This window comes from the organism of the source record quoted next, unplaced genomic scaffold, assembly GCF_019419815.1.
Source record: "Pyrus x bretschneideri cultivar Hongxiangsu unplaced genomic scaffold, Pyrus_bretschneideri_v1 Contig6, whole genome shotgun sequence".
In the NCBI taxonomy this organism is placed as follows: domain Eukaryota; kingdom Viridiplantae; phylum Streptophyta; class Magnoliopsida; order Rosales; family Rosaceae; genus Pyrus; species Pyrus x bretschneideri.
The window spans coordinates 10,576,877-10,590,523 of record NW_025999798.1 but is presented as its reverse complement, the minus strand read 5'-3'; positions in this window follow the sequence as shown (position 1 = coordinate 10,590,523).

The following is a 13,647-nucleotide window of genomic DNA, read 5'->3' as shown; positions in this document are numbered from 1 at the left end:
CTTGGATGAGGCCTCTATCGGGAAGATCGACCCTATCAGAACGGCCTGATTTGGGTCTTCTAACTCTGGCTGTAGGTCTACTTATCAATGCTGAGACCAGAAATCCCAAGCTCTAATTATTCTGAAGCGAGATGTCTTCAACTGGCCTCACACCCAATTCCTACTTACTCGGCCAAAGAGATCTTCAAATATTTCTTCGGCCTTGAGAACCTGTCAGATAACGAGTTCCTGATCTGCCGTCGTCAGACATACCCATCTTCCACAACCTTCCATTGTCATCATAGGAAGAAGTGGAAGACGCTGACTTTCGATGATCTTGGGGATCGTTCACCCTAGCTCGTGACCTCTTATACGTTTGCGAAGCTCGACGAGGAAGCTGGGAAGTTTATCATCCTTATTTCCTGGCTCATCAATTGGGTTATCTTCAGGGCTGCCCAGTGCAACTCCTCACTTCTCGCTCACTCTTAAGCCGAGAACACCTCTCCAACTCCTCGGAGAGGGAACACAAGGAAGTCGAGAAGGAATTTTAGGAGCAGTGCACCAAATTCCGTCTTCGGTCGACTACTCTAGAAACCCAATATACCAGCACCTTCATCAATTGGTGAGATGCCTACATCAAGGATTTCTTTGGTACTTTGACCGAGGAAGTTTCAAAGAAACTTTTTGGCGACCGGCCAAAGAAGACACTTGCTCCAAAATCCAAAGAAACGGCTCAAGGTATATATATCTTTTACTTCTATTATTTCTTTGCTCACCTATTCAAACTTCAATCTAACTCAAGTTTAGCATTTCTAGATGGTCGTTCGATAAGGTGGGCTAATGTGGTTGCAATAGTCGCAGCCAAGAAAAGGCTCGGCCCTCATCCAAATAAGGCTGCAACCCTTGTGCCAACAACACCAAGCAAGCAGCCTCGCCCGAAGGCCGAGACGACTGATAACATTACTCGGCCCTAAAAGCGCGTCAAGAAATTGGCAAAGAAGAGAACGAAAAATTCACATTATTTCTAGCTAGACCATAGAAGCAACCACTCCTAGTACTCATCTTCATTCTCTCGTCATCCAGGCCTCAGCAGCTGTATCGCTGGACCCTTTGATCTCATCCATGAGCTAGGCAATCGCAACTCGACCTACCACGCAAGCCACGGTCGAAGTTGAACCGATTTTTGCACCTATGGTCAAAGAACTTGCACCCCCAAAGCTGATCGTTGCCTCTGTCGACGTAGGCCTAATATCTACTACTTTGGAGGAGGCAGCCATGGTCGAACAAAACCTTTCCCTCAATCCAATGATCGTCCTGGAAGAAGAAGTATGATAATTTCTTTTAATAATGTTTTCCTTTAATAATGTCTTCTTTCATATTGGTTGAGTTTCCTTACTAACAAACGATATTCTTTCATAATCAGGAAAACAAAGGCGAGGTGTCCTTGCTGATGAGGCACCATCGACGGGTTGAACCACCGAAGATAAGCCCCTTGCCCCTGGACACAGGCAAATGTGTTGCATCCCCACAAGGTGATTCTCAACCGGCGGTCCGGGAGGGGGGGCTGGCCAGGTCGACCCCCAAGCGGCCGAAGTAGGTCCAGGACATGAGGCGGTGCCTCTTGTCGAACCAGAAATGATAGTAGAGACGCCAACTCATCCCCAGGACTAGGACCTCAGCATCCCACATCAGGAGGTTACTTTGACCTTTGTAAGACTCATCATCATTGTCTTTTATTAAGTTCTACCTTAGAATTCTAAACCAAGAAAAAACATTAAATGCCAGGTGCCCAATCGCTAGTTTCACCGAAAATTCTATGCGCCAAAAGACGTTATTTATATTTCCTAGCCACTTCAGTGGCCATCAAACGTAGATAACCTTTATCAGCCGTATGAATTGAAAAGCTATCTTAAACACTAGGCTCATCCATTAAGCTCTCTGGGTTCAACCAACGAACCAGCAGACATGGCCGAAGTTTCTTTTCGGCAAGTCTAAAATAACTTTCTTCTCTGTCATCCTTTTGAATTCTCTTTTTTTCTAACAACTCTTTTCTATACAGCCTTCATAGGAAATCGAGCTAAACTTCCTTCTCTCCAGCGCTTTGGGGACGGTTGGGCATTTTGTGATCGCAACCGAGCCTTCTAGCATTATGGCCTAGTCTGGTGCCCTCGCCAAGCTGCAGGAATGTTTGTCTATCTTGGCCTCGTAAATCCTACAATGCAAAGGTCTCAACTCTGTGGGTGAGTGCTTGAATGACCTTGCATCTGATGGCTTGCTGAGCAACGAATATGTTGTTTACTTGTCATTTATCCTGGAATGAACTCGACAATATTTCACTATTTTCGAGAAGGCTCTTCAAGTAGAGGATGACCTCAAGGCTGCAATGTTCGCTCAAGAAGCTATCCGACCAGAGCTCGAAGCAATAAAAGCAAAGAAGGAAAGATTGGCCGACCTTGACCCTTAAATGATCGAACTTCAACGTTAGAGGTCGGCCGTTGCTTCTGAGCTTGAAAAGGATTTTGAGTTGAACAAACCTCGACTGGTTGAGTACGCTGTTGGCGTGAAGCGGACAGCAACTAAAGCTTGATAAAAAAACATGGCAGGCTAATGTCATGATGGGCGAAGTGAAGTGGCTGGAACTAAAACCTGCTCTTGAAGCTTTTCTTCTTTCGACTCCCTAAGACATTTTATGATGGCTTGTATGTCGATTGACTTTTGTAACTTTACTTGTACGCCCTTTGAAAATCAATAAAATCTTTTATTCTTGCATTTCCCAAGTGACCAGATAATATTTCTTTAAGAATTTTCCATTGATCGGTAATTTATGAACCAAACCAGTTTGATCCTCAAGGTGGTATGCCCCCTTGCCGAGAAATTTGTGGACAACGAATGGTCCTTCCCAATTCGGCGACCATTTCCTAAATCTAGGGTCTTTAATCCCCACTGGCAACACGGTTTGCCATACTAATTCACCTTCGCTAAATATCTTGTGCCTAACTCGTCGATTATAAGCTTGTTCATCAATCTTTTTTTACGCCACTAATAAGTTATAGGCATCGAGCCGAGCTTCCTCCAAGTCTTCCAACTCTTACCTCATGGCCTGACTATACTCGGCCTTGAACAAACTGCTTTGTTCAATAACTCGTAACGAGTTTATGCTTAACTCGACCGGTAACATCGCATCGTGTCCATAAGTCAACGCATATAGGGTCGTCCCTATTACTGTTCGGAGTGAAGTTCGGTATGCCCATAATGTCTCATTTAACTTCAATTGCCACAGACCAGGTTTTTCTTTTATCATTTTCTCAAAGATACCGATTAAAACATTATTACTTGCTTCGGCCTGTCTGTTTGCTTGTGGGTAATACGGCGTAGACTGATTGAGCTGAATTTTCAAATTCGCCGCGTATTCTTTAAACCTGTCGACTGTAAAAATTGTGACATTGTCTGTGATAATTGTTTCCGATATGCCGAATCTTGTCACGACGTTTTCTTATACAAAATTACATACCTTTTTGGAAGTTAACTCGACGTATAACTTTGCTTCGACCCACTTGGTGAAATAATCCGTCGCAACGAGTATCCATGCATGCTTTGCTGAATCGGAAGATGGTGTAATTTTTCCAATTACATCGATGGCCCATCCTCTGAACGACCATAGTTTGGTGACCGAATGAAGTAATTCAACCTGGATTCTCTGTACGGGCATATGGATTTGACATTGTACACAACCTTGCACGTATTTAATGTAATCCTTTCAACATACTTAGCCAGAAATAACCATATCGGTGGAGAAACCACCGTGTTTTGCATCCGTATTGATGAGCCCTGCATATCCCTTCTTGTACCTTTGTAATAGCTTGGGCGTCCTCTTTCGGGCCCAGGCACAATAGCAACAAACCGTCTTCACTTTGTTGATATAGCTCATTCTAGTACATTACGTCATTTGTAGCATGTACCCTTGCCTTGCAATCGTGATTGCCATTGGGATTATCAAGATACTGCATAATTGGCTTTCTTCAGTCGTCTAGTAATGTCTCTACCGCATAATTATCTATAGGATCCTCTCGTTCCAACAACGAAGGTAGGGACATAACTCGTGTATGGATCACGTGATCATTTTGGAGAACTTGCTGATTAACCAAGTTCGGGTATAGACGTCGCACTACTGGTATGACCCGGCCTAGTTTGCCCCCCAGGAGTTGTGCTCCAGAGGTTATTTGAGCCAATTCGTCTGCATCAGTATTTCATGCTTGTGAGATGTGCTTAAATGTAATTCATGCAAACGATTCGGCTAAATAACTGGGAACCATGTGATAGGGCGCTAGAGTACAACTCATGCAACGAAAAGTCTCATTAAGTTGGTTAATCACAAGTTCTGAATCACCAAAGAAGAGCACACGGGCTGCCTTCAAGTCGTGAAGGAAGTTAAGGTCGATGATAAGGGTTTCGTATTCGGCCTGAATATTTGTACAGTCAAAATCTAGCTTGAGAGAAAAACACCATCGGTAGTGATCAAGGGAGTGGATGACGATCCCAACGCCAGCCGAGGTTGAGGTACCAGAGCCATCAAAATACATTGTCCAATAATTATCACGTGTTTCCACATGCCAATTTCGACGTCGTTGCCCCCAAAACCGTATGGAGAAGGGTATTAAATTAAGAAATTGGCTAGCGCCTATCCTTTGACAATTTTTTGGGACACGTATTGCAAGCTAAATTCGGACAATGCCATTGTCCATTTCCCTATTCGGCCTTTTACTATCGACCGAGTGATCATATAGCGAATAACATCTATCTGGGCTATGACCTACGTAACAGAATGGAGCATGTAATGCCTGAGCTTAGACACAGCAAAAAACAAAGCTAAATAGAGTTTCTCGATGGGTGGATAATTTATCTCAACTGGGATAAGATTTTGGCTAAGGTAAAAAATGGCCTGCTCCCGCCTTGTGTCATTGTCTTGTGCAAGAAGACAGCAAATGGATTCCTCGGCCACCGAGATATATAGCTTAAGGGGTTTGTTGCACAAAAATGGCACGAGGATAAGTGGTGTAGTGAGGGAGACCTTGATTTGCGTAAAAGCATCTTGGTGTTCCTCGCGTCATTCGAATTTGTCAAAATCCTTTAGTTTTAAAAACGTGGAGAAATCTTTCATCTTCCTTACCAAATTAGAAATGAAATGAAGGAGGAAATTGATTTTACCGAGTAATGATTGAAGAGTCTAGGGTGGAGCATTAATGATTGCTCGAACTTTATTTGCATTCACCTCAATGTCACAAAGATGTATGAGGAAACCTGAGAAGTTGCATGCTGATACACCAAAGGCTCATTTGGCAGGGTTCATTTTAAGGTTATGTTGGCGCATACGAAGGAAAGCTTGCTGAAGATCATCCAAATGTGTTTGACAACACTTTGATTTGACCACAACATCATCGATAAATACCTTGACGACGGTGCCAATTAAGTCATGACAAATAGTATTCATAACACGCTGGTATGTGGCACCGGCGTTTTTAAGGCCTAACGGCATGATGACCCATTCGTAAGTCTCGAGTGCCCCCGGACAACGAAAAGAAATTTTGAGAACATTGGCCTCAGCAATGAAAATCTGGTTGTAACCAACATGGCCATCCATGAAAGATAACATCTCGTGGTTTGCTGCTGCGTCGATTAATAAATATGAAATTAGCATTGTACATTCATCTTTAGGGGTTGCTAAATTCAAATTATGAAAATCGATGCAAATACGTAGATCACTATTCTTCTTTAAAACCGGGACGCTATTCGCCAACCATTCGACGTATCGAGCCGTCCGAATAAACTAGGCGTTTAAAAGTCGAATGAGTTCATCTTTTATGTTGAGTTGTACTACAGTTGAGAACCGTCGATGGGGGGTTGGCGGAAAGGTTTACAACCAGCCTTGATGCGTAATTTGTGTTCAACGAGTGTTCAATCTAAACCAGGCATCTCATGGTAACTCCAAGCAAAACAATCTTTAAATTTTTTGAGTAATTTACAAAGCTAGGTTTTCATAGGTTGGGGTAACCAGGCACTAATAAATAAAAGGCGTGGGTCATCGGTTGTTCCAACATGTATTTCTTCTAACAGATCTTTGACTTGGGGTCGATTGTCTTCGAGCTTGGTTGGGGCAACTTGAACTTTATCAAGGAACATCACTGAACCGTTGTCTCATTCGACGAGGAACTCTACTAAGTTCACGCCAGAATTTGGTTGCTTGAAAATAACATACCAATGGGCTAGTAGGTATTCCATGGTAGATGGACTTGCGGCTTGGCATCTATCCTGTTTAGTATCAGACATCGGAATCATCTATTAGGTTAACCAACCCGAGTCTCATCGAATCCTGTTGAACAGTCTTGGCGCCAACTTCGATGGCTTTCTGAATTGAAATTCGAGTCGGCCGTCCTTGTTCGTTGAAACTTTGTAGGGTGATGTAGCCGACATGATCATCGTAATAACGAGCTTGAATAATATTGGCTTTGAACGATTGATTGTCGGCTGGATGAACCACGACCAACTTGCCGTCCCAGAAGATGAGTACTTGATACACTAAGGAGAGGATACAACCGGTTTGGTGAATCCAATCCCGACCAAGCAACGCATTATACTCGATATTTGAATCCGCTATAAAGAATTCAGTTATATGATTTTGACCTGCAATCGTCACCTTTAAAGGAAACACTCCCTTGGTCTGAGATTTGTCACCGATGAAACTGCTCATGGTCATCCCTGATGGAATGAGTTCGTCGTTAGAGCGGCGTAATTCCTTCAAGATGGAAATGGGCATAATATTGACCGTTGCTCCATAGTGGACAAAAATCTTAGAAACTGAGTATCTTTCAATATGAGTCGTAACATACAACGGCTTCAAATGATGAAGATTAATTGATGAGGAACAGGGAAACAATTTGGCAAGAACTACTTTAAGTTTATCTTCCTTGCTTAATTGTTCAATCTCTTCAGTGGCCATAAAATTGACTTGCATATCCTCATCGGCAACCACGTCGCCATCCAGGAAATTTGGCTAGGATAGGGTTGGTTGGAACTCGGCAGGTAAGACGTGGACCATGCTGATTTTCATGCTGTCGAGGACTAAAGGGCCCATCGGGTCGTGATCTTCGTATTTTGGATTTTTGAGCGAAGTATCTTGCTCATGGGTATTATCTGCCTGATCTTCTTCAGTCGCTACGAGAATACGCTCATGCGGTGCATCCACCAGACCCTTTTCATTCTGACTGTCGACCTCGGGCTCGCTCGACGTGGGGACTTAGTGTTGCTCTTGTGAAGCTTTGCGAGTTCGTTCCTAATATGCGATGCAGACATCTTTCATGTCCAGGTAAGCATCCAATCGCACCACGCGTTCTTTCTCATCAACCGTAAGACCAAAGAGGGCAACGGCCGAGAAAACTTCAAAATGATACCATAAATATTGGAGGTCTTCAAGGGAGAAGGGAAAGTCGGTATGATCGATATTAGTATATGGGTCTACCTCAAAGCTGAGAACTCGAGCCTCACGTATATGCTGGAAATAGCCTTCATTGCTAGATTCGTGGTCTTTTGAATGATCTGTTCGACATCGGGGCAAGTTAGCGCCAGATCAAGAGCCTCTTAGCATGTTTTTGGCAGGCTGTACAATTTTTTCGTCGAATGCTTCTTGTGAACTTCTCGGATGTACTCCAAAGCTTCACCGAGAAATGGTGGATGGATATTCTTTCTGACTTTAATTAACGGTTCTTGTGGAGGTAGCGAGGGAAGTTTGATTTCGGCTTCCTTCCGGAAATGCTTAAGGCATGTTTTTATTTCGCCAAGGAGTTTGATTCACTTCTCGGATTCTTTAATTGTAGTTTCAAAATAGTGATCAATTACCTTCTTCCCTTGAAGTAATTCGGTCATGATTGTCGGAGGTTGTGGGTCATCTTCGCTGTCGATTGTTTCTTTCAACTGCCATTTGGTTGCCAAGGTAGCCTGAGTTGCTCGTCGTCGACGTTTCTGTGATTTGGACAACGCAGTATACATACCGATAGGGGAGTTATAATTGTACCAACGCTGGTTGCGTGGCTCAGGTGGTTTGAAGGTGCACTGGTTCGCTGGTGAACTTAAGCTGCTAGAGTTGTGCTGCTCATTGTAAAACGGCGCATTGAAATCAAGGTGTTGTCTGGCTATAAACGTCTTGTTATCATGTACCTGAGGGCCAAGCTTATCAAAAAATTATTGGCGTTGGCCTGCACCAAGCACTTTTTGGGATGTTACCGCAGTTGTGGGCGCCTGTTGCGGTATTTCAGCCCATGGTGGCTTTCCTTCGGCCCAGTTAATATGACGTTTGATTTACACCGACTACATAAAACAATCAGCCCGTCAATTTCCTCTGCGCTTGAGTCTAATATTAACTTGACATAAGCCAGGTTCGAAAAGTATTTAGGTGGCTCATTTGTAGATAAATCAATCTTCAATCGTGGCTAAGAGTTCCACTTAAGGATGGATTGTGTTGGGACGAACCCGGCCTTCCCTTTTCCTTTATCCCTAGGTAAATAAACATCTATCATGCTTACTGTCGCCGTAGGGAAAGGATCGGCGTCATCGATCATTTGTTTCTTAGGAAACTTAAGTTTACCATTGTCGATCTAACTTTGGATGCCGTCCTGAAATACGACGCAATTGTTTGTCGTATGCTTGTTTGAATTGTGGTACTTGCAATACATATTTTCTTTCAGATCTTCGACCTTGGTAATATTGTGCCCTGGGCGAAGCTTGACGATTTTTGCAAGTCATAACTGGTCGAACATGGCATCGGCCTTAGTGATGTCGAAAATGTAGACTTTTGATGTTTTAAAGGCAGCTTCCTCAAAGGCCAAGTGGGTTTTGGCATCTTTAGAGTTAGCATGAGCCAATGCTTTGCATATGTACGGTTTGTCAATTACTATCTCGGATGTATCTATGATGGCATACTGGGACTCTTCTCTTTCGATTGATACATAACTGACTGTAGGGTTTTTGTAGATCGTTCCTCGGGATGAGGACTTTGAGATCTTTTATTCTCAGAGCAAATAATCATATTGCTCGACATGTTGAGCCAGTTCGTACATATCTCGGAAGTTTTCCGCCAAGAAGTTCTTTTTATACTTCACATCCAAGCTGTTTAAGGCATGCTTAATGAACTCGACTTCAGGGAGAGGTACTCGACACCAGTTTCTGGCCAACTTAAACCTTGTAAGATATTCCATTGGTGACTCGTCAGAGGCTTAAGCCATCCTGGCCAAAGAAGATACTGACATGTCCATCCTTGGTCGATAGAATTGCTCATGAAATTTCTCAACTAGTTCTTCCCAACTTTAGATGGAGTTGGGTGAGAGATTGATATACCATGCGAATGCTGAGTCGATTAACTAGAAATTGAACAGTGTAGCTTATGGAAATCACTATTGACGTCTTTACATTGAGTAGTGAATTGAACCACGTGTTTTAACGACGACAAGGATGACTCTTTAGCGAAAAGGCTGAAGTCCAGAATTTTGAATCCCTTGGGATACTCGAACCTTTCTACAAAGGTTGGATACGAGTGAATGAATTTTGGAAACTTTGGCCCATTTCTCAAGGTCGAATCAATCATTCTCTGGACCTCGACCATATTAACAAATGTTGTTTCTGCTCCTTGGTCAAATCTATCTGATTTACTACTTAATCCACCTTTTTTTCCAAGTCGATGATTTTAAGTCGAGCAGACCTTGTTCAGCCTGTATAGTTGGCAGAGGATTATTCCTTAAAAAAAGCTGTCTGGATCGATCAGCGGGTCCAATGTCATGGACTTTACTAACCGAAACTTCGAGCAATCTATTGTGTACAACGCTATTATCACACATTTCTTCAAGTATGTTTTTTTACTTCTCAACTGAACATTTGCTCAAATTGCTAAGATTGCTCTTCAAGTCATCGTTAAAGAAACAATCTAGTTGATGGATCAAAAGCCTCACCACCGTCCTCGTTACAATCCTCCACTAATACTTCAACAAAAATGCCTTTTGTCGTTTTGGTGGGGATTTCTACATCACGAGCCTGACCTCCGATATTAGTTTCTTTTTCTCGGTGTGTTGCAATTGTGGCTTCAGGTGTCACGGCAGCAGAAGGATTATGTGCCTGTGACAAGACATCTTGTCCTAGGTTTTGGACTGGAAGATTAGTCGTTGACTGTTTTATTTTTTATTGACCATGTCTCAATGGTCATGAACTTTGTAACTTTAGCACTCGGTCTCACTGGGCGTGCAAAAATGTTGACCTTAAAAACTACCAAGCCTACGTGGCGCACAGGCCTAGTAACTAATAAGCTAACTACGTCCTTCGATTATGTGCGAGGCGTGCCAACTCGTTGGCTAAACTCGGTCGGGGAGTAGTATGTGTTGATGTCGCGTTGGGCGAGTTGCTAACTTCTCGATCTTGCGATTGCGGCCGAGGAAGAAACACATCTTGGCCTTTGGGTTCTAAAGCCTGATGACAAAGCTGTTAGTTCTATGAAGTTCAATCATAGTGATTATATTCGTGAGAGTAAAAGCACGCTGAACTGGTACCAAACTATATGGACACAAGTACTCAAAAGAGATATACAACTTGATTGTAAATGCGGTTCGACTGCTGGAATGGCTAACCCTAAAAGATACTTCATAAGACAAAACTCGGCTTTCAATGTGCCGAGCTTAATAACCTGTAACACCTCACTTCGCTGAGAATGCTAATGAGATGACCTCTACCAACAAGGATTCAGAAATCCTTTTTGACCGAGTCTTGGATAAATAACCAGTCAGCCTCGAAGCAATGTTGTCTATCCAAACTAAAAGTGCTTCTCGATCGACTGATTCTATAGCTCCAGTGCTGTTTATCCAAACTGAAGATGTCGCCGGTTGCCTTCACAATGTTGTTTATCCAAATTGAAGATGTGTTAGCGGGAAGAAAGAATGAGATAAGAAAATCTCAGGGTTGTTGAGAAGTTTTGCACAGGGCAATTTGTGTGTTGAATTGGAGGGGGACCTAAATGATGCACTCCCTTCTTTATTTATAGTAGCGAATCCTCTCATAGACGAACTAGAAATGGACTAGGATTAGAAATGGACTATGAATTTTTTGAGTAACTTGTTGTATGATATGTACGTTTGTCATAAAGTATGATAGGATCTATATAAAATATAGTAGGAGGTTTACTCATTGGTGCGAGGAGAAAGTCTTTTACCAGGGGGTACCACGTATCACAACTAGGGCTAGGCACAAGCTGGGCTAGGCCCAATTTTGAAGGGACTGGTCCGGACCTAGATTTTAAATAAACAAATTGGACTGAGGTGGGTACAACATATTTTAATAAAGGAATCGAACCTAATCCGACCTGGTTGAAATAGGCCAGGTCCTATTTTAATTTTTCTTTTTTGGCATACAATTTAATCGACACCGCCTGAACCACCGCCACTCAAGGCCGTCTCCTGCCATGCCCACCTCACCATTAGATCCAAACCCACCAAACCTAGTTCCAAATCGCCACCCATAGTGAGATTTGATGCTGCCCAACTCAGATCTGCTTCTTCTCTTACTTAAATCTTTGATAAAGAGCATGAAATCGAATCATATGCACTAAATATATGAAGTTAGATAGAGAGAGACCAGAGTGACAGAGGAGATGAAAGCGTAGGTGGCGCAGAGAGCGTAGAAGATGTCGTCCTGCCACCGGTATGACTCATTGATCTCGTCGCACTAGTTGAAGAACATCGAGACGACTTCCATGGGCACATAGCTCAATAATAGCAATGGCATTCTTGTCATTTTGCAGCGGAGCTCCTCCGAGAGCGCAAGAAGCTCAACGAGCGAGCCAAGGTCAAAACGCTTGAGAAGTGAAAAGCAGAAAAAACTCAACTGGTCATCGCATTGGAGATTCGACGAAATCGCAAAATCGAGAAGATGGGTGGTGCGTACAGATAATGATGGTGGCGAGAGAGAATCAAGTTCGAGGTCTGATAATGATGGTGGTGGCATATGGAGTTGGGACAGTGGGAGCGAGATAGGAGGAAAGATCAAGGTCTGAGACTCTCAGTGAAATGAGAGGAATCGAGGAGGAGACCCAGAGACTGAGAAGACTAGGATGAGGAAAAAACTAGCCGGGCCGGAGGCTCGTTCCTTCCTATTTTAAGATCTGCCCCGCCCCATTAATTTCGTCTACACAAATTGCCCCCCCCCCCCCCCCCGAACCTAAATTACCCGTCCCTACCCGCGATTCCTATACTCGTTTGCCCACCTCTAATCACAACAGGCTAGGTGCGACCACTAATATAGATCTCACTCTTTTTTATAACTAAAACAAACAAACAAACAAACTACAAGGTGAGATCTTTTGGGATCTCTACCTGCCTTACATCATATAACACTTTACGAGCCACATTATGTAGAAAATTACAAAACCAAATACATGAATTTTGAATGTAGCTAATAACCTTAATTTGCAAGTTCTTCTACTACTATGTTAGCTTCACGAAATTCATGTTATACCTGTTGAACAAAAAATTTCCTAGCAATCTTCAAATATCAGATATCGTTGAAAGCAGTCTCCAAGTAGGTGTATCATTTGATTTTAACAAATGGATTAAAACTTGTGAACCTCCTTTATTACGATGGGAAGAAATTTCTAACTTTGTTGCTCAAAACTTTTGGTGAGAGGCTCACAAAACTCTTGATGGTAATATGATGGTAAAATTCTTTGTGGCTGTCGCGTAGAGATGATGTCTTATATTGTTGTTAGAGAGAGTCGTTGTGAAAGTACTTTTTCATGCGCAAGTCTTATCCAAAATATCACCTCATCTGAGAAGAAGGCAGTATGCATGCAGTGATCATAAACCCTAATAATGCACATCTTCATCAATCATTGGCCGTTGAACCACCCAAGGCCTCTTGGTCAACAAAGCATTGATGTTGGCCTCATTGCTATATAGCAAGCTCTAAATTCACACATGAAAGTCAGATGGTCGGCAGTCAACACGTTCATGGAACCAAGATAACCAAACTACCAAAATTAAGAATCCCAAGCCTCACTCGTCAGCTAAAAGTTTAGAGCCAAGTGCAGCCATATCCAATACAAGCCAATTATTCTAACTTATTGTGACGAAAATATAAGTGGTACACCATATGTTTTAATAGAAGTGGTGGAAAATTTTATTTTTTGAGTTATTAACTTTTTAGCACATATATTCCACTATTTATATAGTAACACATGATATATTATCCCGTGTACCGATCACATTGAAAAATCTTTCCTCATTTCAACCGAAAGTAACTGTCACTAAAACTACCAAAAAGCTACCAACATATTTCACAAAATCGAGAATTTGAGAGAGAGAGAAAAGTTGAGGTAGGAGTAGGACCATAAAGTTAAAGGAAAACTGATGAAAAGGGTTTGAAAACCTTAAGTTTTAACGATAAAGAAAAAATAAAGGGTAAAGTGAATAGTACCATGATTGACTTTTTAGTGTAAAAATGTGATTTTTCGTTAAAATTAGAAGTGCCGGAAGTTTTTCATTAGAGTTTCCTAAAATTAATTGATAATATAGAGATTAATTTAATTACTTACTTATAAGTATATGTAAGACCTTTTTTTTTTTGAAGTGGTATTGATACAGGTTC